The 27,931-nt window shown below is 34.6% G+C and overlaps 1 protein-coding gene and 1 long non-coding RNA gene across 6 annotated transcripts in view; one reads left to right on the forward strand and one right to left on the reverse strand.

Moving 5' to 3' along the window:
- Positions 1–27,931, forward strand: part of LOC145675561 (frizzled-5-like) — a 447,461-nt gene that overhangs the window by 200,191 nt on the left and 219,339 nt on the right. The window lies entirely within an intron of this gene.
- On the reverse strand, positions 9–27,927 carry LOC145675562 (uncharacterized). Its single transcript, XR_014129153.1, has 3 exons — positions 24,939–27,927; positions 23,626–23,871; positions 9–700 (listed from the first exon to the last, which is right to left on the reverse strand). It is a non-coding gene; the product is annotated as an uncharacterized LOC145675562 (long non-coding RNA).

Raw genomic sequence — 27,931 nt, forward strand, 5'->3', positions numbered from 1 at the left:
TTCAGGTATATTTTTTCAGCATTCATAGTATCTCTCAACAGATAGTGTCTAATAATACAGGAAGTAGTTAATCGACACCATACTGTCACTTTCGGCTTCCCTGCATTTTTCAACAGTTTCTTTGGGATCATCTTCTGCCCAATAATGGCTAAAGACAATTAACGAACCCCCCTACATGAAACACAGCTTCATCACTCCACAGTTTTTTTTCTTTTTTTTAACAGGTGTGGTTAATCTTCATGCCATGCGAGCATCATTTCACAAAATTCAACAGGCCCATCTCAATCATCGAGATACAACTTTTGGACATAAAGAGGCTTATATGGTCTCTAACATAACTCTTTGTGGAGAATTGCGTGTAGTGCCCTCTCTCTTGCAGCCTGCATTGTTGATTTTGAAGGGCTTCGCTCGAACATTTTCCACACTATGGCCACCTTTTCCTCTGATACCGAAGTCTAAGGCCTACCTTATCTCTTAATGTCCACGACACTTCCGATAGTCGTTAATTTTCTGTGACAATTTTTAATTGTTTTTGCATTCAGAACACCTTGCCTCCTATGTTGATCCCCCTCCACCATCGTTGAACCTGAATTACAGAATGCCACACTTGAAATATTTCTGCAATTTTAACTCCCTCCTTAATATTTAATCGTTCTGGCATTCCTGTGGCTTCAAAGCGATAAAAAACACTTCACACGATCTGGAAAAAATAAAAAAAATGGCATACTTTAGTCTATAAAACAAGATAACTTTCATTGCTAACTTCACGTAACATCAATAGAAATTCACAATTCAAAATAGGGCATTACTTTCCGCCCATATATATAGTTGAAACTCATCGGAAGTCTCTCCCAGGTAGAAAATGTCTTTAAGTGTGCTTAAAGACAAAAATAAATAAATAAATAACTTGTGCCTTAAAACACTCTTCACTTCTTGGTCTTCTGTTTCTCTGCGTTCGAAGCTTGTGCCTGGTTCGTATGATGGGCAAGAGAGGGAGGGGAGAAAAAGTCAATTACACAGTTGAGCGATGCCAGATTTATTATTCTGAGCATATACGCTTAAGGCAAAGAGAAAATATCTATTTCTTCGAGTGTACATCATTAAAGTAGGAACTTTCAGGTACGGTTTCCAGTTTAGGAAATAAAAACAATTGTATTGAGCCAGATCCGGTGAGTAGGTGGGATTAACAACACACAGATCCCTATCGGGCAAAAACAAATCCTTCACAATCAAAGCATTGTGACTAGGCATTGTCATGAAGCGGACACCAACTGCCATCAATCTGATACTAAGACCTTACACGCGCTACCGTCAAACAGGGCAACACTGGTACACTTTTTTTGGGGTAAAAAGGTGTGTGATTTTAAAACGATTACAACTGGAATTGCAAAGAAAATTATTTTATGTACATCCTTCCTAGATCTTCACATTAATACAAAAATGGGATTAATTATGTTAATATATTACTGAAATAGTAATAATTAGTACTGTATCAGCATTGCCCAGATCAATGCTGATACAGTCAGTTGAATTGCCATTATCTTGACCTAGGTGTCTGTCAGAGGGACAATGCTAATACAGCAGAAAGGTGCTCTTTCAGCTGATTCTGTAGATATGTAACATGACATACTTCTGGTAGATTTAGTCCGTTTACATGCAGGTCGCATAGCAAATGGAAACTGTGCAACATAGAACTTCTATTACGCGAATTGGGTAACAAAATAGTGTAACTGAACCAAAATACTTTCAGCATGAGACCTTAATGTGCCAAGGAGCATGACAATTCTTCAAAAAAAATAAAACCTGACAAAAATTATACGTTCCAGGAAAACACTGAAAATGAACACTGAAAAACAAATAGAAATAAGTACAGGTATTCTGCTTCTGTGAATGCAGTATACATATTAATGAACTTTTGCTGCTAATCCGTTGTGTACAATACCTGTACCATAACAAAAAATATGCATTTCTCAAATTTAATGAAAGAAGCACCATATTACTCGTGCTTGTGAAAAATACTAATGGTTAACAGAAGTATAAATGAAACAAAATGAACAGATTTACCACAAAAACTTGGGCTACCTATTAAAAAGTAATCTATTTACTGTATGAACATCTATTTACTGCATGAACACCTATTTATTTGCATTCAGACCCTCAAATAAAACTGAAAAAGCCTTAGTAATATCATTCTGTCTAGCACAGGCTGAGGCAACAGCAGGACCACATCATCAGCAGAAACAGTATTCACGTCCTCTTGTTCTGTCCAGTAAACAATTGTACCATTCATATTTTTGCTAACAAATCTGAGATAATAAAAGGAATCAACTACTTGAATTACTTGGCTAAAAAATGCTTCACTGATTATTTTCCTAAGTATATAACCGATAACCACTGTCCAATTGTAATTGCAGTACGATTTTCACGTTCATCATAAAATAATATCAATAAATACCATTGTCTATGTACTTTGTTTTAAGTCATTATCAGGCACAAAATGGGGCAAGTAAATTAACTAACTACGAATACATTATTATTGTTCAGCATTGCTCCGCTGTTCAGCATTGTCCCACTTCGATAACATTTTGCACCTCTTTAAATAAGATCATTTTTAGGCAATACAACTTCGGTGACCACTACAATAATAGTTGTAGATAGCGACACTGTACTTTTCCTACAATAATCTGCCTGGAAAATATTTCTAAGTTTCATTTGTCAAAAGTACCGACCTCTTAAATTGATCTACGAAAAATGGCGAAAATATGCCCTGTACAATTTTTTTTCTTTTGGCAAAGTAGAGCTAAAAATACACAATGTAAGATCTGTGTAACCTTGTTATATATCTGGCGTACTGATATATATATTTTAATTAACAAATTTTTTGTAATTTTACACTCAGGGTAAAAGTGAAAACTTTTCCCCTTTTTGTTCAGGTTTACCCCGTGGGTTCAGCATAGCCCCGATTGACGGTATTCTTTACATCAAACTTTTCATTGTTTACTTTAACTATTAAACAGAGATTTCAAGCGTAGCATCTCGGTCTTCAGTACTGATTCTAAAGACTTTCTCAATCAATTCCAGTGTTCTCGCAGCTCTTCCTACACCCAAATTCTCGGTGTCTTGAACTGACTTCCGTTCTTTCTGAAGCACCTGTACCATTTAAGTACACATGTAAGAAAAAGAAAAAACCAATTGTTCCCACATACTTGCTGCTACATGTAAACTGTTTCCGTAGCAGAATTACCCAGCCAGCTCAAAACTTGATGTTGGCTTTTTTTATTCCATGTTGAAATTATAATGGATCTTCACGACACGTGCCTATACTCAATAAAGTATATTCCAGTGTTCTTTCCGGTTTCTTGTACTGGTGTTCTTTCCAATATTTATACATCGTCTACAGGACAAACAGTTAACTGAGTAGCTTTAGAATATAAAATATACCAAGAAACCTATCATATGACAGGAATGCAGTTTATTTTTATCTTGACGGTATTCATTTTAGTATTTAATCTGTGGATGTGAATGAAGTTTTGTAATGTCGAAGAAAGAAACTGAAAATATGTGCGTTTCATAATCCTTTGCGCTTAGATTTTGGATGAATCATCTGCTTCACGTTCAGAAGAGAAATGTTATATGTAATAGCACACTTAGTGAATGTGTGAATTCATATGTAATAGCACACTTAGTAAATAAATGTAACGAAACGTATTGTTAAAATTCAAAGAGAAATGTTATAAAAAACACCAAAATTTAGTTTTGAACATCTTGTTTTGAGCTCAGACCATATTGACTATGTTACAACATCTTAAATTTATCATTGTTATATTTCTGAGCTAAACGTAAAATCAGATCGAGTTGATATAGTTCAAAATTTTACTGCTGATTTGAAATACTGTATAATATTCTATAAAGCGACATTTCCTTCTTGATAAAATCGTTATGCGAACTGGGAATTAGGGAAACTGTGAATTCACTTTTCACATAAATAGCGAATCTGATTATGGCAGCTGACAAAGTGTTAAACGAAATGAGAATAAGGCAAAATGGGAAGAGACTCCCGCCATATAATGCATATCTATTAGGCGGATTCGGGACATAGAAAGATTTCTTAAAATACGGGATACTTCCCCTAATTCGGACTCTACGTTTGGATAGTCCAAAGAACAGATTATTTTACAAAAATAACGAACCGTCCCTTTACAGTTGATATGAAACTGTCCTAATAATAAAGTTATGTAGTGAAAGCTGTCTCAATTGGCCACTCTCACTTCCATCAAAATGTTATCTTACAACTGGCTAACTTACAAAGTAAGAATAGTATGTTGCTTTATTCACATTGTTCCAAAGATTGTAAGTTAACTAGATATCTTTTGCTGGACACCAATACAAGAAAATTGCATTAAGTGACACCTATAAACCTGTAAATTAATTATAAGAATGGATAGCCTTTAGGTTTAGAAGAACCACGATGGATGTTACTGTTGTTTCAACGAAATTTTTTATTCTGAATATGCATAAGTGTATAATACCCCTCTAAGACAAAAACTGGTGGCAAACATTAGTGAAATGTCCTGATATATAATATGAACATGATAACACTAAACAGTTTTATGAGTACTAAACAGTTAGAATTCTGAAATTTTAATAGTATCTTTAAATTTTTCCATTATTTTGAAACAATAAGCATTAAAAATCCGCTTTAAAATTCTATCAACAGACTGAGATTTATTAACCTATTACTGTAAATGTATGTAGATAATTATGTTGTATTCTTATTTTTATTGTGTATCTTATAATTAAGGTTACCTATTGTGAAATATAAATAAATAATGTAATGTACCAAGATAAAACAAGGCCGTTTCCTTAAGTAAATAGAGAAGTAAAACATTATCAAATTACTTTTTTTCTATTCAGTAAGTTTAAGGTTTGTATTGTGAAGATTTTTGTCTTGTATAAAGATTATCAATGCGAAAGAATGAAACTCGTAAAATTATATTACATTTCCATTGCTGTACATCATGGTTTCTCAACCTGGGAGTTCGCGAAGATGAGCGGGAGAGATAAATATAATTAGAATCTAATGCCGAAAAATACTTTTAAATATTATTTTGAATTTTGTTCTGATAAGTATATTTTTATTTTTATTTTTATACATACTGTTAAGAACAACAAAAAATAGGTCTACTAAACGTTTTCAACAGGTGTAGAGTTGTTAAAAGATCAATTTAAATGGAATAAGTACAATATGAAACTAATGAGAACGCATATTGAAATACCAGAAAAATAGAAATGTGGCAAAACCTGCATACTGAAATACAATTAAAATTGAAAGCTAATGTGATTTCACTAGTGCTGCAATGTCCGGCTCAATCTTCGTGAATCGCATTACCAAGTCATTTAAAATACTCAATAACCTTTTTAACAACTGTAGAAGTTTCTTTAACCAAAATTAGAAATCACTTTTTTTTGTATCATATGACTCAAAATTAAGGGAGTTATGAAATTTTAAAATTTTCAAACGGCTTCCATTTGGAACAGTATGACGGATCGAATTCAATATTTGTAATATGAACAAACGAACTGACCAAATTTGGTTTTATTCCATTCCCTTTAAGGGAAGTTACTGTATCCACTATATACAAGAAATGGATTCTATTATTATAGAAATAGATGGATATCGTGAAATCTTCGAAATAGATATATTAAAAATTCCAAACAAGCTTATTACAAACCAGAAATTATAAGGGGATCGCTGGCAAAAGAATGTGATAAAATTAGGGTCATGATAGGAATTAGGTTGAGAACCAATGCTGTACATTATATACCGCATTTCGAAAGTCCACAAAAAAATTATCTAAATATAATTTGACTATGCGTTATAAAATGTGTAAGAGCCAATTGTGAAGCTCGTCTTCCAGCAAGCTTTGTGAATGTGACCACGCATATTGTAAACTTCGCTGGACATACACATAGGAACAAACACAGCACAAAATACAGTACACAAATGGGGAGATACAGACGCTGTCCCAGCCGATCAAATTATGCAGTCGTTCTATGTAAGTATTGATTTTCAGACTGTGAAATGTGGAGAGGGGTTAGGGAATGTGCTCGTAGTTGTAGTATTCGTCGTACCCTCTATCAAACGAGTTAGAAAACTTGACACAGAAGGGGTTGACTACAGAGAACTAAGGGGTAGAGTTGAAACAGGGAGAGTGTAGCCACAAAGGACTGCACAAAATGAACCACCTCTCCCTAACACGGCGGTACTGACTATGACAAGGGAAGAGGGACATGTAAAAGCAATTGTAGTAAAAAAAAATAAAACATGTCAATTTGCGAAGAAACTATATATATGAATTGAAAAGAGAGAAAAAAGTAACAAACACTTAAATTGGTTGAGGTATTAGAAGTTATTGGCAATGAGAATGTAATTTTCATATTTTTAAAGCTTTTAGAACCGTTTCTGAACATCTATGTGATGATTGAAGATTACATGAAGTCTCCCATTCATATCCCAAAGTTTATGTATTATGTAAAGAACTAATCCAAGGGTAATTAGATTTGTATTAGTTTCTTCCCCGTAGAATCTTAGTAGTTGTGATAAATTTAACATTATTTTAAAAATATCATTAACAAAAAAACTGGATTAGTTGTGAAAATTAATAAAAAATGAAATATGTCTATAAATCCGACATATTTCATTTTTTATTAATTTTCACAACTAATCCAGTTTTTTTGTTAATGATATTTTTAAATAATGTTAAATTTATTAAAGATTGAAAATAATTATTATTATTTTCACAATTTTAATTCTTAAGCTTACACTTAAACTATAGCATAGGTGAACTTTTCACATTAGAATAATACCTTAAAATATTTTCTGTTGTGTCAATTTATAAATAACATTGTTGAACTTCAATATAAGTATCACCCACCAAACAAAAATACAAATGAATACTAGGACCATCTTCATCTGTATCGTTAAGCTCAGATGTTTTTAGGTATTTGTTTGATTACCCAATTTCAGAAAGTAAGTTTTTATTTTGCAGCAACTAATTTTAAAATTGTGCACAAGTACAATTTTTATAATTGTATTTTACACTAACAATTCCCTCAACAGACCCACTGACTGTTTAATGGAGAAACATTTCTTTCTGCAGTGGGATTAAGGTTTGGAAACTCACAGGCTTTTACACAACTGAACACAAACAAAAGCGGGCCTAATTAATGCACCTGCATAGTTGTTGAGTCTAGCATAAAACATAATCCAAACATTTAAATTTTTCTGGGCTACGACCATCGACACGCAAGTGCTTTCTTATCATTTTTACCATGTTCTCACTTATTTTATCCATGTAATATCAGTCATTTTTTTTTTTTTTTTTTTTTTGCAATAGTTTATTCACATATAGAATTACTTTGTGGCGTAAGCAGCAATTTTTAGCACTTTGGTCTCCTGAGATATTAGCCCAAAAATGGCATCAAAATCACTAACTTCAACTTTCGTACCCCCCATAAATCTACGGTGCCAGTAGTATCATAGCCGAGGATATTTCTACAGACTCTTTACATGCAATAGTATTCAGCACAAAACTTATGAACCCCCCACTTTATGCCATTCCAAAACACAGCCGCGTATCTTTGGTGTTTGAAAGGGATATAAACTCCAAGTAATCAGTCAATTCTGCCTTCCTTCAAACACTGTCTTCCTGTGTGTATCTTCCTTAACTACCTCCTCTAAATCGATTAAAATGTTGAGGACAGTTTAGGATGATCAGTACACTATTCGAACGCCTATTACTAGCTTTCCTTTGTTCTTTTTCTATTTCAACTCTCATCAGTAGTCACAGTAACTTGCTAGTAGAGTGCTTACCTCTGGTACGTGATGTCCTTGGTTCAATCCTAGCTCGTGCCACGTGAACTTTGTGGTTGGACGAAGTGTATGTTTTTTCTCAGGGTTCTCCCGTTTCCTCCCACAATATTCATTTCACCATTTCATTATCATCATCAGCGACTCCCATCGCATCGGTGTATAATCTTTGTACGTTTAACTAGAAATCTCATTTCATTTCACTTCATCCCTCATCAAGATATCTGATGGACTTTCAACTCTGCCAAAAGTTTATTTCAAATCTACGTATCGTACTTTTTATTTTTCTGTATATCTTTTCCGGATTACCTTAAAATAAACCAATGTATATAATGTGTTCTAAATCCCTGTAAATCCAGGCTTCCACTGTTCAATTTCTTTCTTTCTTTCTTTCTTCTTTCTTTCTTTCTTTCTCTCTCTCTCTCTCTCTCTCTCTCTCTCTCTCTCCTTCTGGCAAACATTTTTTTCTAACTACATTTTGCATCCTTATTTTCTGTCGAATTTGCCATTTTTTCTCCTGATGTGTTTCCATTGTTTATATTTCTTTGTTGCTGCAGAATGAAATTCCTTAAAACGTGTTGAATTTTAAATAATTAAGGGAATCCGGCCAAAAAGTGTAGCTCACAAAACTCTTATTTTTAATTAAAATTAATAATTATTTGCTTAACGTTCTCTCATATACTTGTTATAGCACTCTGTTTCTGCTTAATAAAGAAATCATTATTAATCCAACATAATGCATAGTATTCATCGAAAACTTACTATTGAAATAATCAAAGAGTTGAATCAAAAGTTTTCAGATGGTTCCTTTTCTGTGGCGATGAATAAATCCACCTTACGTCATTTGCTAACAAATATCAGTAAATCAAAATATAGTATTTGTCGATAAATTATTTCATACATGCATTTCTTTTTCAATACACTTGTAACTATTGCTGAGTAATTTAGAAAACAGTAAAGCCCAATCGTCTTCTTTTCCGAACAATTCAATATCGTATAAAATTGCTTTAAAAGTTATCTGCACATGAGACATCAACACTTATCAACTACGAAACTCTATGTTAAACAGCTGTGCTAGTAAACATTTCAATGACCATATTTTAAATAAATGAATTTATTACACATTTACTTCAAACAATACAGCATTATGTACTGAATTAAACCACGTTTCAACTATTAGACAAATTATCAACGTATTTACTTTCAGATTGAAATCATCAATATTTCAACGAAGAAATTAATAATTTATTCAAATGTTTGTATTTGTTTCTGAGTTAAATTCTCACGTAAGCAGATGCTTGAGTTTGAGCCACTTTCTTTAAGTCAGATGATTAATACATAAATCTAAGTTGGACATTACTTCTGAAATATTGTTTAGTTTTGTTCATTTGTTTATTTTCTACCCATTATGAAATTAGATGTAAGTAGGTTTTCATATTACTCTCTTCTTTTATCAGAATCGATAATTTGTAAATTTTTGTTGCTATATAATGAATCTGATGTTGTGTTATAGATCTAAATGTTCTTATTGTAGATAAACGTTTTTGTGTTTCACTTCTAGTTACATATACATGATTAATTGCTTGCCTTCATCTATATTATTTCTCAGGTAAATTAAAACAGATTTCATATACAATTTATTAATATACGAGGGGCAGTCAAAAAGTTAGTTGTACTACTTAAGAAAATAAAGCAGGATAGAAAGTTTTACAATAACTTTATTTGTATCGTAAAGTTCCATTCACAATCTACTTTTCAATGTAAGTAATTACCTCCGTTATTTAAGCACTTGCCAAGGCATAGTACAATTTTTTCTTTGCCTTCTTCAAACAAATCCCGTCCAATGCCCGATAATGTTTTGCACACTACCTTGAGAAATAGCCAGTTTATTTGCGATTTCGTCTATTGTTATGCGTCTGTTTGCAAGAAAAGGATGAAGTAATTGAAAGAAAAGAAAAATTATTCATTCATTCACGCAAGTTTTCGGATTTGACGCAGTTGATGGTCTTCCCTCGTGCTCAGCATCGTCAATATCTGTACGTCCGTTCTCAAACATGTTTCACCACTTCACGTTAGCTTGACGTGAATTTTGCATTGCATTTTCACCATACACTTCGTGCAACTGACGATAAATTTTAGTGTAGTTACACCTTTTCGCCCACAAAAAGACGAATCACTGCACACATTTCTAATTTGGACGCTACTTGCAGCTGTCGAGACATGTTTACGACTGATTATCAGAACATTTCCACTTGCCTCGTGAAAGCCGCTATGTCACACGATACAGCTACATGTCTGCAGTGTTGTCACAAAGTTTCATCAAAATTGCCTTTGACCGAAAATATTTATGAAAGAATGCAACTAACTTTCTGACCGACCCACGTATAAAACTGAAAATTCTTTATACAGAGTTTCTTAGTTTACTCTTTCACCTAGCCGTTTCTTAAGACATATTCTCAAAACAGTATTTTCGTTTTAAGTGTTTGGAGTAAGCAGCACCTCAACTTAATAGACCGTAATTGAATATGCTCTGTACAAGAGCATGGACACCATACGCACTATTTCTAAATCAACATTTCTCAGTTGGACAAACTTGTATGACATTTTTCTTAAAACTTTAGTAAGGTATTGAATATGGGAATTCCACTTTAAATATTTATCAATGTTTATACCTAAATATTATATGTTTTCTCCTATAATAAAGTTTTTACATTGACATCTTCTAGTAGTTTCAGAATTATGCAATTTCAGTGATTTATTCGTTGGCTGTCCAATAGAAGTAAGTGAGAAAGTCAAATATCTAGTTTTATCAGCATTTAGTACTATAGTCCGCGTCACCCAAATTGGCGTGTGGCATCAGCCAATAAGCTCGCAGTGCGCTGTTACTAAACCTTTAGGGTGGAATATAATCATTCATAATTGACTTTGTTCGTATTTGTGGATAATTACGAATGATTACATTCCTTCCTGGAGGTTTAGTAACAACACAGTGCTAGCTTATTGGCTGATGCCACACGCCAATTCGGGTGACGCGGACTATAACAAATTATTACTGAGCCATAACCTATTTTACTCATTGTCAGCTCTAATTCGACTTTTAAGAATGTTTCATCCCATTCTTATCAGCAACCCTTTTTTATATTCCTATTTGTTTCCAGTGAATTTATGGAAGTAGTTATTCAAATAGAAAGAATACATATTAAAGAAGAGAAGTAACAATGTGATTTACATTATTCCTTGACACTGTCAATAGTTGGTGGCAAAATATGCAATACCATCATTAGGTCAGTGAATTGGAGGAAGTAACTTATCCAAGATACCTTTAAGAGTAGATGGGATACACTGTGGGTGTGCCTAAATCTGGTAATGATACTATAAATGATGATAATACTGCTTAAACGTTCAAGATAACTGAAATAGGTTTAAAATTGACAGAAATAGATCAAAAGCTAAGCTTTCGGAACAGTATTGACAATTTCACTTGAACATAAAATGAATATAATACTACTCTAAATCCAAACCTACTATATGGAAACAATTGAATTATATGTGAGATTGCATCCTCGTATATGGAACCAAAAGTACACAAAATTCTTATCGACAGAACAATAGTTGTGCACTCAACTATTTTGCAAATTTGAGAGGTTTCTGAAAAGCCATTCACTTTGGAAACAAAAATGTTTGAAAATATGGAGAAGGCTAGGAAAAGTTACGAGAAGGGACTCCAATTTCGGCTTCTTTCACAGGTTAATGTTAAGTTCTAAACCACAAATTTCAAGCTTAGTTGAACGTCTAAAGAAAGAAAAAAAATAGAAAACAGTCTTTAAAAGTGATTTTCTATGCGTACCTAAAGCAGCGGAGTAGAAAACAGATTATCATGACAACTTTCTAAAGAATTATAAGTTACTATTTTGTATGATGTAATATCTGTAGTAAATTGTGTAGTGTAATATTTTTTGTTCGTTGTTTTCGTTATCCAGAACACTATACGTTGAAAAACAAGCTAATGTAATCAACATATAATTTGTAGAATTTACAGAATTTATCAGTCCATACGTATTGATTTTCCCCGTGCATCTTTATTGTTCAACTACTCTCCCCCCTTGCCAATTAGAAAGAACAGATTATTAACATTGCTTCTCTTATTCAGAAGCGGTGAAGCGAATCTAAATGGCGAGCCAACGAGCAAGTGTTGCATGCTCGCATATCAATCCAATCAAGCTGTTTTCAGTTTCCACATATGAAAAAAAAAAAAAAAAAAATGTGAACTCTTTTCCTCCTTTCCCCCTGTGCTTTTAAGTCAAGATGATCTTCCGTGGGAAAACCGCTACTGAATCGTTCGATTTACAGTTGTAGGCTATATGAAAATATTATTATCAAATAATCCGTGTTTAAAGCATTGTTTATATATATATATATATATATATATATATATATATATATATATATATATATATATATATATATATATATATATATATATATACTCGTATCAAATCTCTCTTTGCTCATTCAACTCCAATCCTTTTTCATATACTTTGATTTGAATGTTTTGAAATCTCCTCATTGATTTTATCGTCATTTCATCAATAAAGCTTAAAATGGTTAAAGAATGTTATGTTAGGCATTATCGTACAATTTTAATGGCTAAATATTAGGATTAACAAAAACTATAGGATGTCTCAAAAAGAACGCCGGATTTGAAGCTACTGTAAATCGAATTTATTTATTTGAAAGAAGCAGACAAAACAGACCAATGTCTTCACGAGATGTTGAGGTTTAAACGTGAAACACAATATCGAGCACATCGGGCACATGACGCGATCGCTCTGTCGATGAAATTAACCATCGCCTGCTCACACATTTCCCCATCAACTTCGTCGAGGACACGTCGAATTTCTTATTTGAGTTCCAACAGATTACGGGATTTGTTCTTGTAAACATCGTGACTTAGCGTACCCCTATAGGAAAAAAAAATCACAAGGTGTCACAAGGGTCACAAGATCGAAGTGGATAGATTTAGTCTTATAACAAGATTAGTCCGTCCGGAAACTTTTCACGCAGCAGAGCGATTGTGTCTCATGAAGTGTGGCAAATTCCTCCGTCTTGTTGAACCATAAATTGTCAATGTTCATTTGATCTAAACAGGACCAAACGAAATTAGTGAGCGTCGCATGATAACAAACTCCATTCACCATGATAGCCCTTCCTTGATCATCTTCAAAAAAGTAAGAACCGATTAAGCCCCCACTCCAAATTCCACACCAAACCGTAACTCGCTGAAGATGCATGACTTTTTCGTGAATTACTCTTAGGTTCTCTGATCTCCATATTCGGCAATATGCTTGTTAACAAAGCCGTTTAAATGGAAGTGAGTTTCATCTGAGAAAATGATGCGCTTTGTGAAACTATGGCTCTCTCCTTCCTTTTCCAAGGTCCATTGCACAAATTGCCGTCGTTTTGCATGATAACGCTGGTTTAAGTTCCTGTGTTAACTGAACTCTGCAAGTGCAAATATTTAGTTAAGATTCTATGCATTTTTGCTGAACACATGTCCATTTCTTCAGCACGACGGCGACATGATTTTCCCGGACTCACAGTGACAGAATCACGCACAGCAACACATTTGCGTCACTTCCAGGGCTTTTGATGTCTACTGTTGAATCGGTTTGTTCAAATTTCTTGAACACTACTTGAGTATGTACTAGAGGCAAGCATTCCATTGATTAAAGCTGTTACCAAACGCAGAGCTCTCTCGTGGCTATATGGACCTGGGTTCGATTCCTGGTAAGAGATCTTGGGTTCAGATGCCACGTTAAGTTGTAAATCCACGCCTCATATACACTCGCTACTGACACGAGCGGTAAACTAAAATCCAATCGCAAGCAAATGCCTTAGCCACTTAACCCGAAATTTGAATATATCGAAGTGCCATGAGTGCTTTAATGCATTGTTGAATCTCGTCAAACGTTTTCAGTGTATTTATTCTTTATTTCACTAAAGTAACCCGTCACTGGAGACAAAAGTGTATTTATAGGTAAGTTTGATGTCTACTAACAATAATGATTTCGACATTGATTTCTTTCATGTAAAAATGAAACCTTGGAACCTAATGTACAATTACGAATTACTAACTTATCTAACATATATCGTGTAAAGAAATAATCTTAAACAGTGATGATTTCAGAAGGTAACCCTGCGATAAAATTTTAGCCCCAGAGCAGAGAAATTCCCTGAGATATTTCTCAGTGCGGGCTCAGCCAGGGCATTTTCACAGTACTAGTTTCATCCACTCTTTATTTCGAGTTCCCTTCTAGTTGAAATTTTCTGAAATCATCATTGATTATATGTGCTAAAGGAAGAAAGGAAAAAAAAACTACCAAATTATTTCATAATGTTTCTCAGATAACGAATTTGAATACAAAAATTTTAATAAATGTTTGAGAAACATCAACAGTTTCTTTCTTTTCTTTTCTTTCTTTCTTTCTTTTTTCTTTTTGTATTCTAATGACCATGGTAGTAAACACCGTGTGCGTGGGTTTCCTCGGTGTTCTCCCGTTTCCTCCCACTTTGTTCATTCCCCCATTTCATTCATTTCTCATCATCACCGTCTTCTTTAGCCTAACTGGCATAACCGTGTGACGTAAAACTCAAAGATTTCATTTTCATTTTTTTTCTAAATGACCATGCACTTGATGGTTAGTTTCCTGAAAACCATGTACTGTATGTTCATTATTCATACTTGTAGTTAAGGACCAATCATGTTTCCTGATCAAACTTCTCATTAATCCCTCCAATCAATCAAATCGGAAGAATCCATTGTTTTTATGAACTCCCGTTCCACATTTATTTTTTGACGACAGCCTAGATGCTAAAATACTGATTTAGTTTGATTATCATGCATCAAGCTACTTTTTCTCGGTATTCGTAATAATTAACATACGAGTGAGTACATTAAAATTTTTGTGTGTTATTTACTCTTATTTTAACGACGTAATTCATTTTCTAAACAAAATATAATTACTAATTAGGAGCGGAAACATTGTTAATTTTCAAATCTATACTATAATAGAAATCATTATTGTTAATTACAAAGAGAGATTACCCCTCATCTTACACATAATTTGCACATTAAGCTTAGAATTTCGTGACAGTTTTAGAATTTATTTGATGCTCTTTTAGTGAATATATTTCTTTTACTTGGTAGAAGTACGTATTTTGTTTAATTAATTTATAGATTAACATATTTCGCGTAGACATAATATATCAACATATTTCGCTTAAGCACAAATTAATATATTATTTCTTCGTTTCATCAAGATTGACAGCGCAACTGAAATTAAATCTGAATAGTTTAATTTGCAGGTAGCAACGTGTCTTGTATGAGGTGTAGAGAACTCTGAAATATTTATTACCTCTTTATATTATTTGTACTCTGTTTAGAAAACAATAATACTGAAACTTAACAGACTTATTTCACGCTCCGAAAATATGATGCTCTTTTAACCCATTAGTAATATTGTGTTTTTAAATAAGTGCTATCTTTTAAGGGAATTCTAGTCAGAAATCTTGTTTGGATCTACACTTGATAATATCGTTTACACATTGAAACAAATAGCAGACGACTGCTTTTTGCCATACAAGTGGAAAACAAAAACTGTTTAATTGGTAACACGCTAGTTGCTAGAATCACAAGATAGTGGTACAGATTATGCCTCTAGTGATTATTTTATAACTCTAGTGGCAAGACGTGTGTCAGCGTTTCAAAAGACACCGTTTCAAAGGGGAAAAAGGGGACATCTATAAAATACTCAAATTTCCCTTTGTTTAGTCGGAAAGTATCAAATGTGAGGATTCGCTTAACTTGGAGATCTGAATTTCAGTTTTTAAACTTATCATCAAAATAAGGAAATACGTATTCAGCGTTTCTGAAAATTACACTTCTAAGGGAAAAGGGAGAGCAATTTCGATCAATTTGAAATTCCCACTTTTTATTCAGAAAATACCTAATGTGAGGTTCGATATGTAAACTCTCAAGTAAAAATAAAACAATGCGTATTTCAACATTTTCTAAAATTTAGTTTCTAAATGGGAAATTGGGGACAGTTTTTTAAATTAAAATTTCACTTCATTTATTCACATGGTGTTAAATGTAGAGATTCGCTTAAGTTGGAAATCTCAAATTCAGTATTTACACTTTTAATTTAAAATAATAATAATAATAATAAAATACTTATCTAAGCGTTTCACTATCTTTATCTTGTTCTGTTATGTAAGTCTAAACACGCAAGACGTTATGTTGGTTGCATGCAGGTAAGGTGTTGAGAAGCATATTAAGTCCGTAAATTGTCCACTAGAGGAAACGAGCATACCTTTTAACCTCCGAGCCGAAAGTCGAAAAACGGCTTCGTACACAATTAGATCTAGTGAAGATATATCTGTGTACAAAATAAGCCACTGAGCTCCTCCGTGGCTATGCTGTTAGCGTACGCGCCTTTGGCGTGGGAGACCAGGGTTCGGTTCGATTCCCGGCGGGAGCTCATGTGGTTTGTATTCTACGTTAATCAGTAGGTCCACGTTTCATATAGCCTCGCTGCTGAAAGGGACATTAAATTCAAAATCAACTCACCTCAAAATAAGTCACTTGCTTCTATACGAGAAGTTGATTACAGAGAGACAGATACACATTATTTTGTTATTATTACAGTTATATACATAAAACTTACTATGATATATAAAATTTACGAAACTAAAATATTCTGCTGGTTCTCATTGTCCAAATGTTTTAGTTTTCTGAAGTGAAGTTTGGTGCCATACAAAAATACTGAAACTTAACTGGAAACGTCCCTCCCCCTTGAAAATGTATTAATCAGTTGTTTTACATCAATAAAAGAAATTAATGATTATATTGACTGTTTCGGGAGGAATTTAGCGCAGGCAATTTACGAATTTTTATTTGTTTATGAGGCTGAAACCTTATAGAGCCTACTTATTTTCTAGACGACGGTAGTTATTTAGGTACCTTCATCACATCTCAATTGTAGTTTACATTTTCTTTTCCACACGAACAAAAGTAAATGTAGAGGCGATACAAGGAAATAAAGGTTAACTATTGTGTGTTATCTTAAGCTGTGAAAACTGCTGACTGTTGCTGTTGAAGAAGAAGAAAACTGTATGTCTCCCTTTCTTCCAACCCTGTTCTTGTGATGACTTGACAGGTGGTCTCCTATACCCCACCCATCCTTGAGACAAGGTAAGCCAGTTGGCAAAGCTAAAATGCGAAGCCCTAATTGGAGATTCCTCAGGGAAGGGGTGAATGGAGGACAAGCTCTTGATGCCAGCGCTTGATAGAGTAGAGGTCACAATGGCTCTTGTACTAGGTGGAAAGTATGATTAACCCAGAAGACATTTTCAGAAAGACGGTCAAGTGCTTTGGAAAGAGGAGAACAGGGCTGGGATGTTAGTTTTAAGCCTTCTTGTAGTATACTGTAGAAGTGATTGTTCTGTTCGCATTTTCACCCTTATAAGGATGTATTAGCGTCTATTTTGTCTAAGAAATTTGCAAGCAATGTTAGCAGGAATATAACTATGATCTTTCAATTGTAAATATCGAAGCTAATCAAAATATGAACAATATCTCGATATTACTGTTTCTTCTTAAGCTTTATTAGCGAATTTTGGAAGAATATATTTATTCCATTATGTTTTTATTTAATGTTACCATTTTATGTTTCTTCAAATATTTTACATTTGTTTGTTTTTCATTTTGTTTTGCTGCTTTCATCAGTGTAATTGTTTTAGGATTAGCTAAATTTACCTAATGTGCTGTTAAGCTTAGACTAAAAACATTGTGGACACAGAATATTTGTAAAATTTCATATTATGAAAAATTTTGGAAGTCAAATATTTTTATCCAACTGAATGCAACTACAGAGAACCTGAGTTAAATAAATTAATCCCGAAAGTATATGAGTAGTCGTACCTTCCTTGGACAGTTAAAAAACTAAACAAAATTTAAAAAAAAATAATAATTTGAAACAATGGAAACAAACTATATAGAGTGGCCCAACAGGAGTTGAGTTGAGTTGATTTTAGTTTAGCGTCCCTTTCAGCAGCGAGGCCATATGAGACGTGGACCTACTGATTAACGTGGAATCCGAACCACATGAGCTCCCACCGGGAATCGAACCCGTGTCTCCCACGCCAAAGGCGCGTACGCTAACCGCTTAGCCACGGATGAGCTCAAGCCCAACAGGAGGTATACAGCCGTGCGTTATACAAGTACGTCATTTTACTATACAGCCCTGCGTTATACAAGTACGTCATTTTACTTTATTTAAATAATGAATTTATTTGCTAAGGTCTGTTCCGAGTTTAACTTATAAGTGAAAATACTCGTATATTAGAAACAAACAATAAGGAAACTAAGTCAATACTTGTATGGATAATAATAAGTACATGATATAAAATACATACCATAAGCCGATCAGTATGGGACTTTATACCTACCTTTGGGCCACCCTGTACATTTACGGACTGCATGGAAGGTTTTCAATTAAGTATCTATATCATTTGAAATGTTTCCAATGATATTAATTATTATATGTAATTTAAGGAATGTATATGTTTGATCAGTGATTATTTCAGGGGGTGATTCGGAGAGTAATTATTCCCGGGACCATATATTCTATCGTGCTCAAATCCCAGTATTTGTAACACAACTCCTTTCCCCCAGTGTATTGAAATTTCTCTGGAGGGTAGGGATGCGCACGAGTCGAGATTTAAGCCTGTCTCGACTCGTCTCGAGAAAATGTTGTCTCGACTCGAATTCGAGAGGAGACGTCTAGAAATGCGAGTCGAGACAAAATATACGAGTTAAAATATACGCACACATCAGCCAGAACATTATCACTACCTACCTAATTGTCACTATATCCACCTTTGGCACGGATAACAACGGCGACGGGTCTTGGCATGAACGCAATGATCTTTGGTAGGTCGCTGGAGAGAGTTGGCACCACATGTGCACACACAAATCAACTAATTCCCGTAAATTCCGGGGAGGGGAGCGATGCGCTCAGACGTCACGTTTAATCACATCCCAGATGTGTTCGATTGGGTTCAGATCCGGCGAGCTGAGGGTCAGTACATCACTTCAAACTCACCCCTGTGTTCCTCGAACCACTCCATCACACTCCTGGCCTTGTGACATGGTGCATTATCTTGTCGAAAAATGCAACTACCGTTGGGAAACATGGTCGTCATGAAAAGGTGTACGTAGTCTGCAAGCAGTGTGCGATACGCCTCGGCCGTCATGGTACCTTGCTCGAGCTCCACTAGACATGGATGCCCACGTGAATTTCCCCAGAGCATAATTAACCCGCCACCAGATTGTCTCCGTCCCACAGTACAGGTGTCAAGGAGTTGTTCCCTTGGAACATGACGGATTCGCACCCTCCCATCGTCATGATGAACGTATCGGGATTAATCAAACAATGCAACGCTCTGTCACTGCGCCAAGGTCCAGTGGCGATGGTCACGTGTTCATTTCAGTCGTAGGTACCGCTGTCGTGGTGTTAACGTTTGCACATGGATAGGTCGTCGGCTGCGGAGCCCCATCGTTAGGAGTGTTTGGTTCACTGTGTGTTCAGACACACTTGTACTTTCCCCAGCAGTAAAGTCTGATGTTCGTTCCGCCTCAGTTCGTAGCCTGTCCTGTTTTAGCAGTTTGCCCAGCCTACGACTTCCGACATTTATGATGAGGTGGGGACACCCAACCACTCGACCTTTCCCCTTGGTTTCGCCACTTATTGAAGACACTCACCGCAGCACTCCTCGAACACCCGACAAGTTCTGCTGTTTGCGAAATTCTCGTGCCGAGTCTCCGGGCCATTACAACTCGTTCAAACGAAGATAGATCGCGCGCCTTCCACATTCTACCCACGGCCAGCACTTCACTAATTAACTAAATTGAACTAAAAATTAAATCTTGATCTCGAAAGATTAACTATTAAGTTTATGCGTTCTGTACCTTTTTAAAATAATAAATGCTGGAATTGGTTTCAAGGCTGTTTCTGAGCGAATACTTTCTTCAAAATAATATTAAAAATTATAGAAAGATTTTCGAGACATTCGAGTCGAGTCGAGATTTTTACGAGCAATCTCGACTTAACTCGTGTCTCGACTCGAAAATTCGAATCGAGAAATATGTTTGTCTCGACTCGTCTCGTTTACAAAGTGTGTCTCGATTCGAATTCGAGTCGAGTCGAGTCGAGATTAGAGATATGTCTCGACTCCTGCGCATCCCTACCGGAGGGAACCTGAAACCATCACTACACTTGATATTAGTGCAGTTCGTCAATAGCATACTCAAAATTTCCTCAAGGGAGATTCAAGTACCTGAGTTAATATCGTTTTAGAACATGCGCTATTTTTTTATACATAGTATCTTCAGTATTATACATGTTTATTTTTAACCCTTTAATTGGCAGGCATTGATAGCATTACATTTAAAATATTTAGTTTGCTTTTATGGTTGAACCATGTCTTCCTGATCATAATTTCTTATTTTTTAAAGTATTTTTGTACTTTGGTTACAAAATACAGGATGTTTATTTTAAACCAACATTGCCATAAAATAGGTCTTATGTAGCTACTGAACAGCATTGCCTTATTATAGTCAAATATCATAAGAATACTCTCAGTAATTAGCAACAGTTTTGGTGAAATATTTTCCTACAGAGCAAGAAACCATAAATAAAAAATAAAAAGAACTTGGAAAAGAACGCGGAACGTACGAGATAAAAGCTTCTACAATACTAAATTTGACTGTTATCTGTTGACAAAGATTAGAAGTATCTAAAGAAGCGACCCGCAAATCATGTATATGAATATTGTACGAAAGCAATAATGCCAATTAAAAGATTACTGAAGTTATAATTCGTGCGGATAACGCAATGGAATGCGATGTTGCTTGAGAGCAACAGTGCCAAATAATGGGTTAATAAACCTTGTTCAAGAAGGGTTATTCCCTCGTATGCGCCACTGCAGTTCAATACATATTTTCCAAAATGATCCAAATAATTAATTACTTAATAAATATGATATCTGCCAAGGATGATGGCTGCAAATACGAAGGTAGATCAAAAGATAATGCACAATACACTATAACTCAGTAATGGTAAGCACTAGAGAAATCAGGTTTTGTAATTAGAAGCATTTGTCCTTAGGAGATGTCACCATTCAATATGTGCTTCACTTGCTTCACTGCACTGCAACTATCTTTGTTTCCATGACACGAATGCACCTTAGTAAACACACACACAATGAATCTCTCAACTGTTTCTCACGTAGCTGAACGTTCTGTCGTTCAAAACATAGAAATCCGATGGCTCTAAGTATGAACTTTATGTTGCTGAGTTATCCTCGGATTTCTAGTTTAAATCCATCGCCCTACGTTGGCGTACTAGGGTGTCACATTGATCATCCATGGTGGTTATCTGCACCAAATACAAACTATGTATAAGTTGGGTGCAAAAGGACCAATGCTTCTGCTTTCACAATGTCATTTCACTGGTGCTTACCATCCGGACCAACTTTTGTAACATTGGGACCGACTTTTGTAGATATAATTTCACATTTCTCATGTTATTTTGTTTGATAGCCAATAATGGACAAGTCTGGTACATAAAATTAGAAAATATATAAACCAACTTCCATGTTGAGTATATATATATATATATATATATATATATATATATATATATATATAATACTAAAGAGCGTATCCTTCACAAGAATGACATGTAATTGCAGTTAAAACTCATCCAATCTTTACCAAACTTGGTGATAAAAGTTGACAAACTTTGTATACACTCGAGCATAGTATAAAATATTATGCTATACAGATCTTTAGTTTCCGAGTTTTTGGCCATCGAAGCTGGGATTGAATTCAGTGAAATAATTAAAAAAAAAAACACTGAAACCCGATTAATGGAATTCATTCAATCTTGACCAAAATTAAACTGAAGTGGTAATAAAACGTAAGGTCTTTATAACACATACCAAATATTATGGTGTGCAGGGTTCTTGGAGTTATTCGGCATCAGCTTAGTGGAACGTTCGACTTAGTGAAACGTCATGATATGAGCTATGCTATCGACTGTACTAATTTGATCTTGACTAAATTTGGTAGATCGCGTAGCTTAGCACTTTCATGAAATATTACGGTATACAAGCCATTCGCCTTTGAGTGATTGACCACTAAATTTGGCATTGGATTTATGTAATGAAGAAATTTCACTAAATAACGATTGATGAAACCCATACGATCTTGACCAAGCTTGGTATGGTGGTAACAGTTGACAAAATTTGTACATATTCCAGCATTGTATGAAATATTATGATGTACGTATCTCTAGTTTCTAAGTTATTGGGCATTAGCGTTGGGTTTGAACTTACTGAAATCTAGAAATTTCAGTGAATCGCGATTGATGGAACTCATCCGATCTTGACCAAATTTGGCATGGTGGTAGACCTTCATGAGCTTACTACGCATATTAAGTATTAAATTGTGCAGATTTTTGGTTCTTGAGTTATTTTTCACCGAAGTTGGCAAGTTTGATAGCTAATAACTCAGGAATCAAATGCCTGCATACCACGGTATTTCGCACGCATAATTAGCTTATTAAGGTTTACAAACATATAAAAGTTGGCCAAGTTCCCGAGTTATTGGCTACCATATTTCTGCCTTGGATTTACAAACCTGTTGTGGGAAGTAACTGCAATGTGTTTATAAACAATTGTTAAAAATCAATGAAGGACGAACTTTTTCCGCTATAAGGAAATTTACTAGTTTATAGAACAGAAGTTATGCCGGAGCAAGAAACAAGATCAGTGTAAAATGCAAATACTTCCTTTTATTCTAAAAGTTATATAAAAATACAACTTAGTTTCGCTCCATTTCTTAACTTCAACTTTCTAACGTGGAAAGATGCAATTTGTCTACAGAATGCATGGTGTATTCAAAATATTTCTTTCAGAGTATAACGAAACTAGGCGTGTCTGTTAATAAACGATAAATTACAAAGAAAAAAAGACCAATCGAATGGATTTATTACTCTATAATGCAGAAATGTCAGAATATATATTGCCACACATTGCCACACAGTGACACATCATCCCATGCTACTACGGGAAGAAAAATTCAAAGTGCTACTGTTCTTACATCTTATCACTATACGACTTATTACGTCTGATAAAAGCTTCTACTAAAGCTACTGCTACCGAAAAGAAAACAGGAAAAGAAAAATAGGTAAGTCACAAACACGCAAAAATAATACAGGACAGATCCAATTATCATCGGCAATTCGTAAGAAAAGCAATTATTTTGGTGTCTGTAATGGACACTTTTACGCAGACGAAAACGGACAAGAATGGATACAGTATATGAGATGTGTACTGTGATATCATGTTTCGTACGTATCTGCCAAAGACATGATCTTTCTCGTCTATGATCAGTGCCACAAATAAGATAGTGCTATTTCTTGTGATAATGTTTTGTTTGTAATTGTTCAATTCATGTTATACCAACACAAGAGTTTGTAGACAGTTCAAATAATCCACTCCTATATTAGAAATTATAATTGAAAGAAGGATTTTGAATACGTTTATGATTTATTAATACAGGGAAAATACTTCAGTGTTAACGAAAGTTAATTTTTATATTACAAAGAGAAAAATTAAATTTACATTACCTTTCATGAAAGTTTCCTCATAATTTCTTGATATTTTCATAATGTAAGTTTGCAGTATTGTTCCATTGTATGATTCCATAACGTGGCTCTATATTTGGGTGTCAGTTATTTGATGTATTGCTTGTCAGTAGTTTTACATTTTGGTTTGAAAACGTAATTACACACGGTGCGCATATCACCCCAGCGTCGGGTCAGGAGATATGCGCCCTTACCACCCGTTGGCATGCTTTGGTGTATGATACCTTTCTGTAAAAAAAAAAAAAAAAAAAAAAATCATGCTTGCTAATAGTATTATTTACGGAGGTATTAAACTTTGCAACTGCATACCGATTTTCGGGTTCTTTTTTTCCACCTGTGCCTGAGAGCTCATTTTATCCTTATGATCTTTTATATATATATATATATATATATATATATATATATATATATATATATATATATATATATACAGAGTGGCAAGATAAGAGAAGTCTCGTCTGATACTGAACATGAAATTTGCAGCTTTCTGAGTGTTGAGCTTTCTATTTCTTAAGGTTAGTGGCGCTCGTGCGGGTTCACGTGATGTCACATGATGTCGAGTGGCTGTTAGTGGTCATAATAATAATTTATTATTCTGTAATATGTGTTTACAATAAACAAGTTATAAGACATAGGGCCTCTTTTATCTTGGCCTCTCTCTCTCTGTATATATATATATATATATATATATATATATATATATATATATATATATATATATATATATATGTGTGTGTGTGTGTGTGTGTGTGTATATATATATATATATATATATATATATATATATATATATATATATATATATATATATATATATATATATATATATATACATGAAAAATATCCATTCCGAATTCTTCCGCTCAAGAAAATTCTGTATGCTCTCCTGCATAGCTGGTATAAATTTTTGTTTGCTACAGGAGTACCGTGCCATCAAGCTACCTTCAGATATCTTCCTCGAACATTCGTTGAGCACTTTTGGCTCCACAATACACTTTGTGTGTGTGTGTGTGTGTGTGTGTTGAGGTTAATTCCTAGTTTTGAAGTGCTTCCGTTAATAAAAATTGAGCAGAAACCTTTGTTATAACTCGCTTTAGGAAAGATTTTCTGTTGCACTGGGCTTTATATGCTCTTTTATTTTATTTTATTTTATTTTACTTATTTTTTTTTACTTTAGTTTCAATGCAACACGATTAACACAGAAACTCCAAAATTTTGCTTATTTCAATCTGCATTTTATTTGCGGACATCAGAAATATTTTAACTTTTATCCATTTCAAATTATAAACACTCACTTTCATAAATTTCTGTCTTGCCCAATTGTGGTTGTCACTGCAACTTGCATCCATATCTTCGTACCCCCTAATTTCCAAAACATTCTCCCCTAAATCCTTCTTCAACTTGGGAGACAGTTTTCCGATCACCGATGTTGTGAGCAGTATCCTTAGTATAGCAGGAGACAAAACAAATACAAGTACAAATTAACGTGACTCCTAGAGTGAAATTATCATAAATAAATGTAAAAGATGCACTTATTACATAGTATAAATATAAATGTCTAAAATGAACTGTCGCTTGCTTTATGAGCATTATCACATCTGAGGATCCTACAATGTATAAACGTTACACAACAAAGACATCACAGAGACTACAGTCTATTCTAGCTGAAACTAATACCACATTTTGTCCTGCAAAGTCAGTTTTGCTAAATTTGTCCACATCTGCATATATCATATAAATCACTGAGACTTGTATATTCAAATTCAACTGAAAGCTAAGTTCTCTTCCACATAATCAAAACTTTTGTGACTTCAATAAGACATCAATCTGCGAAAAATTCAAAATATGCAGTGTAATTGTGTCTTGCGACATATAATGTTTAAAATCATTTGATAAACTTTACTTTCTTTCATTTTGCAAGATTTCTTAATTTTAAGTAATATTTTAGAATTTTTAAACCTTGCAATTTATAAACTAATAATTTGCAACATTTTAAAATGTATTTGTTCCTAGTACGTACCTCTTTAAACCAATACTACGGTATATTATCTAAGGAATTTAGAAAGGCGTCTTGCCATAACTGAGACAATTAATACCACTGTTTATTTACCAGTATCCCTCTCTAAGCACTGATTAACGCATCTATAAACTCACATTTATCAATTGAACATTCATAAAGGACGTGGTATGGGGGCATACTTAGTATTTGGAGGGGCAAATATTATTTTTGCACGGTACTATTCTATTTATTATTTTGGTCTCCTCTGGAGGGCACACTCAGAGCTCCAGAGAAGCAATCCCCAACAATAACATGTCTGGAAGAAACACTGCACAGAACGTTGTGCAGGATGTTTGTTAATGCAGCAATGTGAAAATACGTTTCAACCAGTCTTGGGAAGTAACGTAACGCAAGTAACGCGTTACTTGTAACGTGTTACTTTTTAAGTAACGTTTCCTAGTAACGCGTTACATTTTTTCCAAAGTAACTGTAACGGTAACGCGTTACAAATTTTTAAGTAACGTACTTAGTTTGCGTTACTTTTTTCGCGTTACATTTCGGATGAGTAACTACAATATATGTATATTTTTTGGGAAACAAATGTTTTTCCTATAAGTGAATTTCTCAGAATGGAACAATAAAGCATGAACGATGTCAGTGACCGACAATTCCTGCACTGTTTGCCTTTTCCCGTTTCGCCTTATGACCTCTAGCAATGAAATTTGCATGTAAAACCTGTTATCACTTTTCATCTTAATGTAAGGCGGAACGGGAAATCGCGATGTGCAATGATGAACTTTATGTTGGTAGGCTTGCAAATGCATTCATAGATACAATTTGATTTGTTTATTTACATAACAAAATATAGTGCCACTTGCTCATTTTGGAAGATGTGGAGAGCTTCAGGGAAATCACGTGTACTGATTGCAAGCACCTGGAAGATTTTGTCTTAGATTTTGACAGCTCCAAATCAAAACATTCAGTGAGTGAACTACGAGTGCAATGATACTGGTAGTCTATTTTACTTTGATTGGTGTTGTTTTTATAAAGATGGAGAACGAAAATATTTTATCGTTCGAACATTTGGAAGAATACTTTTTCTTAAAATCTGAAGATGATGGTGAACAGAATTTAAAAGTAAAGTGGTGCTCCGGCGGGAAATATTTATCAACAACTAGGGTGCCATAATTAAAAACATTCAGTAAGGGGTTAATATGAATAAACTGTTTTGATGAGCAGGCCTACTTTATTGATGTAATGTTGATGGTATGTAATATTAGGGTTCTTTTAGATCCGTTTGCATATCCTAAAGTACCGTTAATTATAGAGTTTGAAACAATTAGCTTTAAAAAGCATGTATCGATTTTAGTTATTGGCAAATTTTGATTCACCCCCAATTCATGTGTTCTCATTTTGTCAGTTGTAGTGTAATGTTTCTCCATATTCTGTATTTTTAATTTTACATAGCAACATTATTATTATATAATCAGTTTAGCATAATAATAATAAGCAACCATTTTTTCTAACGCATAGGAATGGGCACGAGTCAAGCTAAAACTCGACTCGAATCGAAGTCGATTTTCTTGTCGAGTCAAAAGTAATATCCTCGAGTCGAGTTCCAAGCCGATTTACTGTTTTGGCGTAGAGTTTCGAGTCGAGTCGAGTTAGATAAATGGCTCGCTCGTTTTAACTCGTTTTGAAATCATGTCCTGATTACACTGGAAAGCGAAAGCCATGAGAAATGTAAGCTAAGCAGTAATATTGCATACTTTTAGTGTTGCTCACGAGAGGGGACACTGCTCGCATCTCGTTTCGTTTCGATAACGAGACTACAAGAGATTTTTTATAACAAGCTTAGCTCGGCTCGGCTTAACTGAGCCGATGGCTCCAGCCGGCTCGCTTGGGGTGAACCATCGGCTAGAGCTGGTTGGTTGGGATGAGCCATCTGCTCGGTTCGACTCAACTGAGCGAAGGGCTCTAGCCTACTCGGTTGGGTGAGCTGTTGGCTTAGCTCACTTCTCGGTTCGGGTCGATAGTGAATGAGCTGTGAGCCGATCTGCTCGAGTCGTTGACAATTCTAAACCCGGGCCGAGCAGTTTTGAAGATATTTGGGCAGTGCCCTATAACTTTAACAATGTTTGGCTCGAGCCCGAATACTCAACCTAGACCCTCAATCCAAATTCAGAAGCTCGTGAACAATGTCCTTGACTCTAGACTTCACGACTACGGAGGTTGGCAATCAACTACCTTTTTAGTATTCATATATAAACCGCCTGTCTTTCATATTTA

This window comes from Thermobia domestica, chromosome 18 (genome assembly GCF_964235325.1).
Source record: "Thermobia domestica chromosome 18, izTheDome1.hap1.1, whole genome shotgun sequence".
Taxonomy (NCBI): domain Eukaryota; kingdom Metazoa; phylum Arthropoda; class Insecta; order Zygentoma; family Lepismatidae; genus Thermobia; species Thermobia domestica.